Source organism: Humulus lupulus, chromosome 7 (assembly GCF_963169125.1).
Source record: "Humulus lupulus chromosome 7, drHumLupu1.1, whole genome shotgun sequence".
Taxonomy (NCBI): domain Eukaryota; kingdom Viridiplantae; phylum Streptophyta; class Magnoliopsida; order Rosales; family Cannabaceae; genus Humulus; species Humulus lupulus.
The window spans coordinates 9,764,167-9,772,135 of record NC_084799.1 but is presented as its reverse complement, the minus strand read 5'-3'; the positions used below and the strand labels follow the sequence as shown (position 1 = coordinate 9,772,135).

Genomic DNA, 7,969 nt, shown 5'->3' with positions numbered 1-7,969 from the left:
TTGATATGCCTGTCATTCAAAACAGGTGGATATAAGTATAATGCAGATGGCTCGATGAACAGGTACAAGGCCCGCCTAGTGGCCAAAGGCTATCAACAAACCCCGGGGATTGATTTCTTCGAAACGTATAGTCCTGTTATCAAACCATGCACTATTCGTCCAATTTTCACTCTTGCTGCATCTCACAAATGGCCAATTCAGCAGATCGACGTAAACAATGCATTTTTGCATGGTATTCTTCAAGAAACTGTTTACATGCAACAACCACCAGGCTTCATAAGTGACAAGTTCCCTTCCCATGTTTGCAAGTTGAACAAGGCTATTTACGGTCTCAAACAAGCTCCAAGAGCTTGGTTTGACAAACTCAAGACATTTCTTCTTCAATGGGGCCTCACAAACTCTCGTGCGGATACAAGTCTATTTTTCTCTAATCGAAATGGCAAGCTTCTCCTAGTCCTTATTTACGTCGATGATATATTGATTACAGGGTCTGATTCTTCTCAGGTTCATAAGTTGATCACTGATCTCCACCTGCATTTTGCTTTGAAAGTTTTGGGTGAAGTTCATTATTTTCTCGGCTTTGAAGTTACTAGACAAGATGATGAGATCTTTTTAACTCAGACGAAGTACATACGTGATCTGCTTCACAAGACCAAAATGAGTGCATCATCCCCTCAACCCACTCCAATGTGCCCAAGTATCAAACTCACCTCTGACTCCGGTGTTCCTCTTGCTAATCCCACCCTATACCGAAGCATAGTAGGGGCCCTCCAATATCTCACAATGACTCGCCCAAATATTTCCTTTGCTGTTAATCGCCTCAGTCAATGCCTTAAGTCACCAACCTCACTTCATTGGATAGCTTGTAAGAGAGTCTTAAGATATCTAGTTGGTACTCCTCACTTGGGATTACATTTCAGACCTACAAACAATGTTGATATTCAAGCATACACAGATGCCGATTGGGCTGGCTGCTTAGATGACAAAAAATCAACCTCGAGTTATTGTGTTCTTCTTGGTGATAACTTGATCAGCTGGGGCTCTAAGAAACAACAAGTTATTGCTCGTTCCAGTACGGAATCCGAGTATCGCTCTCTTGCTTCTGCTACTGCTGAGATCATATGGATTGAATCTCTTCTCAGCGAACTCAACTTGTCTAGTAAGAAGTGTCCTGTTCTATGGTGTGACAACGTGAGTGCAGCCTCTTTAGCATCTAATCCCGTGTTCCATGCAAGAACGAAACACATCGAAGTTGACATCCACTTTGTTCGAGACCGTGTTCTAGCTAAGAAGCTTGATGTTCGCTACATAGCTTCTACACACCAAGTTGCAGACATTCTTACTAAGCTGTTACCCACATCACAGTTTCAGTTGTTGAGAGACAAGCTTACACTTCGCCAAGCTACGTGCACCTTGAGGGGGGGGGGGGGGGTGTTAGAGATGATACAGGTCAAGGGTAACAGCTTCTTCTTTTGCTAAGTTAGTTATAACAGCTCCTGAGTCTTTACTATTTTCAGTTACGTGTAATGAGTCTTGGTGTCCATTCACGTGAGTCGTTGTAACAACCTGTAACAACTTTCTCAAGAGCTATCTTAGCTTCTTCTATATATATTAGTCTGAGTATCAGTATTCAAGACTGAGCTCATCATTTTCATCATCATTCTTATTCTTTTTTCTTTCCCACGCATAACTCCTTTAGTCATTTATTTGTTATTTTAGTTCAGAAAATTTTGATAAAAATCAGGTTTAAGGTTCTATTTGAATCATTTTACAAAATATAGGGTCCAAAAAATAATTTATCAAAATACAGATCCAAACAAGTAATAAGACAAAATACAAAATTAAAAAAAAATATATAAATCTGCTATAAAAAGATGACTAATTAAAAAAATTATAAATATATAAAAAAAAAATCAACACTCCATTAAAAAACGATATAACGATATGACAGATTCAAAACGAAAATTAATTTGAGAAACAAACAATAAATAAGAGAAAACCACACTTAATAGGGAAAACGACATCTAAAATAGGAACAAAACAACATTAAATAAAATAAGAAACACGATAACACGTCAATAAAATAATTGAAGGTAATAAATTATCCAAACAGTTACTTTATTTTAATTATGTTTATAAATATATAAATTTATATATTTATATATATAAGGTTGACAATTTTACATGAAAACTCATTTATTTATGGGTACCCTATCTTGATGGGTGTGAGTATTACTAGATAAATTAGGTTTTAGGAAAATGTTAAGGTATGAAAACATGTATAGAGTAGAATACACATATATAGGTGTATCCAACCGTATTGTCCTACTTACCCTACCCTAAATTATATATGTATATTTATTTATATATTTATATATAAAAATTTATATGAATATATTTTTTTAAGATAAATTAAAAAATATATACAAATATTAGTATATCTTTTAAACATAAATACGTGTGATTTAATACATGTTATATAAATGTTGCATGCTAAAAGTTAAATACTAAAAACTTATAAAATAAATTAATATACTAAGTACAGATTATAAATATAAAAATAATATGTCCAACAACTATATTGACATTGATTAAATTTTAATATTTTTTAAAACATTGATTTATTAATAAGGTTGTTTTTTTTAAGTTTGTCTCTATGACGACCAAACTCGCGCCTTGTTCTCAAATAACATAATTAATGAATATAACTATATATCAATTGGTGGATTAATTATTCTATAATATACTAATTAATAATAATTTTAAGATAAATACACTCTTAATTGGAAAGCTATCTCAGCTCTTGACAATGTCTGGTGAAGTTAGAAACTTGAAAATTATAATACAATATTGTACTTACATTTGTAGTGATGTTATATAATGCTGAATCCTCAATTAACACTTACTTAGGTAAGGAAACAAGAACAATTGGCGTAGTGCTCAAGCATATATATATTCATCAAACATGAAGAATTTTCTTCTAACTCTTGCTGTTTTGGCTCTCGCAATAACTTTCCATTGCCACTGCCTATGATCCAAGCCTTCTCCAAGATTTCTGCCAAAATCCACAAAGAAGGTATGTGTGTTCATATATATATATAGATTTTTTAGTATATAATTTATTTTTTAGTTACTACTATTATCTATTAGTAGTTATTTCATACTACATACATACCAATTTTTATTTGAGCAGTGTTTGTGAATGGGGAGTTTGGCAAAGAGCCGAAACTTTCCAAGGCTGAAGATTTCTTCTGTCCTGGATTTAACATTACAAGAGAGACTGAATTCCCAGTTGGATCTAATGCAATACAGCTGAACGTGAACAAGATTTCAGGACTCGATACTACTCTTGGAAATCATTGGGTCCGAGGTTAGATTTTGATTAGTTTTTAGGATTAATTGTTTTATGTTTTATTGGTACTTATTTGTTTTTAGTTCTAATAAGTTACGTGTGTTCGATCTTGGTGTTTCTCAGGAATGCGTGTTATGATAAAGAGCTGGATAAAAGAAAGTGTCAAGAAAAGGGTGTTGAAGATGGGAGGACAGCTTTTGTGGAATGTTATCTTTAAACTTATTTTAAAGTGTGCTCTTTGAATTATTGAAATTAAGTTATGACTGATTTCCTAAATAATATTTCGCAGAGCAGAGAGTTGAGCGCCACTGCATGGAAATCCAGTGCGACTGCACTGCACTGTATAGTTTGAGGCTTTAAGGGCCTAAACCAATATGATACAATTAGAAATTCACCTATCAAAATGAAATTTACATAACGATGCATCGAACGATGAAGTTAAGTAATAATTTGATTTACAATAAACAGAGATGAGACTCAAATGGTTTGATATCTTCTTCTATATAATAAGTGTGTAGATAACGAAAATTCTTGGTTTTAACGGTTTTTTATTTTTTTAATGTTAACTTTCACAGAATATTCTTATATGTAACAGAATATTCTTATATTTAACTGTAGTTTGTAAACACTTAAACTTAAATAAAATAAATAATTAAAAAAAAATTAAATAAGATATTTTACAATAATAATTATTTTAAAATAATAAATAATTAAAAAATTAAAATATAATATTTTTGAGATATTTTACAATGTTAATTATTTAAAATAATAAAATCATACATTTTATAACTTAAATAAAATTTAATTAAACTTAAACTTACTTATTATAATAATATCATATTAAACATATAATATATTCTACTGTCAATTAGCAAAAAATTATTTTTTTTAAAAAAACTAGTAAGAAACTTAAATTTATAATTCACTTATAATATTTAATATTACATTAAACATATAATATATAATCTATTGTTGTCACTCAAATTCAAAAACTAAAACAAACGTAAACTTAAACAAAAGTAAATAAATTATTTAATTAAAATAAGATATTTATTTGGAATTTATATGACATTAATATAAATTTAATAAAAATAATTAGCAAATTCTATAAATAAAACTAAACAAAACGTGCATATTACACGTTGCTTGTATCTAGTATATTTATATATGTAGGATGGAGGAGGGGTTTTAGTCTAGCTCCAGGAATTATGTACAAAATATATGTGTGTGTATATATATAAATAAATAATAGAAGACAAAATTATGGAAATAAAAAAGCACAACAAAAAATACACACAAAAAAAAAAAACATAAGGTTTAACAATGTACTCCTTGTAAACTCCCCTTTGAAAATTTTTATAGTACACATCACTTTTCTATCAAAAATTACTAATTCCCATCAAAGACGACCATTCTTGGTTGGCATTTGAAAATATATCAGGACTTCGAATAATATATATTATTAAATAAAACCCAAATTTTAAATAAATACAAAATCAAAAAAAAAAAAACACAAAATCAACACTAGCTACATATCCTTAAGCCATTAAAAAAACTGAATATAAGCTTTTACTACGAATATAAGCTACACTAGTCACACACTAGCTACACAATGATCATTACTACTACAAATATAAGCTTTTACTTCTTTCTTTACATAATATCTATAAATTAAAGTACAAATCTTTCAATGAGTTTTTTATTTCACTTTTGGGAATGTTCGGTACATAAAAATAGATTACTATTTCAGTTTCTTAAAAAAAATCAAGTTAAAAAAGCAAATAGACAAATGTCGCATTTGGTTTGCACACTATGTTGAAACTTTCCACTTCGAAAGTGGAGTAAAGCAAACGCAGCCCTAAAAGGTATTAAAACCCTTCCTTATGGCAAATAAACTAATTACTTTTTTTTAGCAACAATTCTTTTTTATTATTATTTTTACATTTTTATTACTCACGCATTCTTTAAAAAAAAATTTAAAAAAATACTTAATTAGACTGTAATTAGGATTTGGTGTACGTTTGATAGATTAAACCATGACATTGCCTTGCACAAACTCGGATTATGAATCAGATAAAGCGACATGTATCGTCTATCTTTGAAATACGATCATTCGTGAAGCAAAATAATTCGAAACGACATCAAACTAGAAAATGACAACATTACATATAGAAATGACATTAAAGCTTATTTAGAGCTTAAGAGGCCAAAATGTCCTTAAAAAAACTGAAACCAAAAGAAATATTGTTGATAAAAGGCTAATTGTACAAACTCTTAAAAGAAAAGGTCACAAAACGACATCACCCTTAACTGAGATAGCATAAACACAACATTAAATGGAAAAAACGACATTACATGAAAATGTGAAAACGGCATTAAATATACAAAACGCCAATAATTGGACAAAGGATACCACTAGAAAAACGACATTAAATATAAAAACCACAACAAGTAGAGAAACGACATTAAAAGCGAAAATGGACATTATTTCAAAACACTAATGAAAATGAATGAAATATCCAAATGTATAATTTTCTTTCAAATTCGTGAACCTAAAATTCATTTTGGCTCCTAAAATTTAGTGTCTCAATCTTCGACCATGAGCTATATAATTGTATCCGTTTAATTAGTTCTTGAAACTTATTTCAATATTACATTGAACTTGATTTTTTTTTCCTTAATTCGAAATTATCTCTAATATCACATTATTTGAAATTAACGGAAAGACACGTTATCTATATATTTTATTTCTGAACCATAATTAAAGAGTACAAACTTCAATTGGATTGATGAATTATTAATTATCAGATAATATAAAGTAATATTTTGAACATATACGTACTTAAGTTGAATAACTCTAGTCTTGGTTCCCATCAGAGACTATGTCTTGGGTTTCATCATTTGAAAATATCGATCAGGCCTTTAATAATAATATATCCTTCTGATTTAACAATCCCCAGATAAATCACCCAAAGCCAAGTCTATATGAGTGGTTGAAGTATATACCCAAAGCATATATATATAACTTTATCAATATTATCATATTATTATAAAAAGAATATTAGGTTGAACCAAAATTTACCAAGTCTTTTATCAGGCAAAAGCGCCCTAAGAAAACAACCAAGTCTTTTGTCCATTTCTTGTAATATGATTTACTAGTTCAGACTCCTATCTGTATATAAATAGATATGTGATCTAGTGCTAAATCCTCAACTCTAGCTTATTCAAATAACAATCTGAAGAACATTTAGCATATATACTACTCAAGCATATTCATCAAACATGAAAGCTGTCTATTTTCTTCTCCCACTAGCTGTTTTGGCTTTGGCAACTTCCATTGCCACTGCCTATGACCCAAGCCCTCTCCAGGACTTTTGTGTGGCTGTTGATGAACCCCACAAAGCTTGTACGTTCATATTTTTCTTAGTATTTTTTTAATTATTTGGATCATTATTGTTATGTATACTTTAATTGGCACTAACAAAAACATTATTTTGATGATCAGTGTTTGTGAATGGGAAGTTTTGCAAGGATCCCAAACTTGTCAAGGCCGAAGATTTCTTCTTTTCTGGCCTCAACACTCCAAGAGACACAAACAACCCAGTTGGATCTAATGTGACACAATTGAATGTGGACAAGATTCCGGGACTCAACACTCTTGGAATATCATTGGCTCGCATTGACTATGCTCCATATGGCCAAAACCCACCTCACATTCACCCTCGCGGCTCTGAAATCCTAGTGGTCGTTAAGGGAACTCTCTACGTGGGTTTTGTGTCATCCAACCAAGATGGAAACCGTCTGTTTACAAAGGTTCTAAAAGAGGGAGATGTGTTCGTATTCCCAATAGGTATGATTCACTTCCAATTCAATCCAGAACACACCCCAGCAGTCGCCTTTGCCGGTCTCAGTAGCCAAAACGCAGGAGTGATCACCATTGCAAACACTGTGTTTGGATCAAATCCTGCCATCAACCCTGATATCCTTGCTAGAGCCTTCCAAGTAGACAAGAATGTTATCAACTATCTCCAGAAGCAATTCTGGTATGACAACAACTAAAAAATAATGTGGTAGAGCAAGGAAGCCACATGAAACTTTTTTTAGGCTATATGTTAGAGCAATATTTTATATAATTTGTTTTCACCATGTAATAAATAGAATGGTCATACATTTTTACCATTCTTTCATTGCATTATTTGCGATATGATGCTACTACATTAAAGATAATTACGTTGGTGTGTCTCATTCTTTCTCAGAAATATTATAATTAATTATAAGCGGTGATTGTTTTTAGTTCATCCATAAATTAAATTCGACTACAGAAACCAACTTGAAAAAATGTCAAAAATCAGTTATTTTTTTTATCATGATCGACCTCATTCAAGCTAGCTATATTTTTAACAGTGAATTTTCTCGAATTTATACATATGTAGTTTGTAGTATCATAATTAACTTACTAATTGGATTGGAAAAACAACATTAAATATAAGAAAAACGAGAAAACATTAATCACAAAATAAAACATTAAATTCTACAGTGATACAATTATTTCGAAAAAGGACAATACATAATAAAAATAACAAGTTGCAAAAACAGACTTTAATAACGAAAAACAAT

General features: G+C 30.7%; 1 pseudogene; it reads left to right on the top strand.

The window, feature by feature from the left end:
* The first annotated feature begins 6,634 nt into the window (after positions 1-6,634).
* Positions 6,635-7,541, top strand: LOC133789439 (germin-like protein subfamily 1 member 20; annotated as a pseudogene).
* Positions 7,542-7,969: the final 428 nt, after the last annotated feature.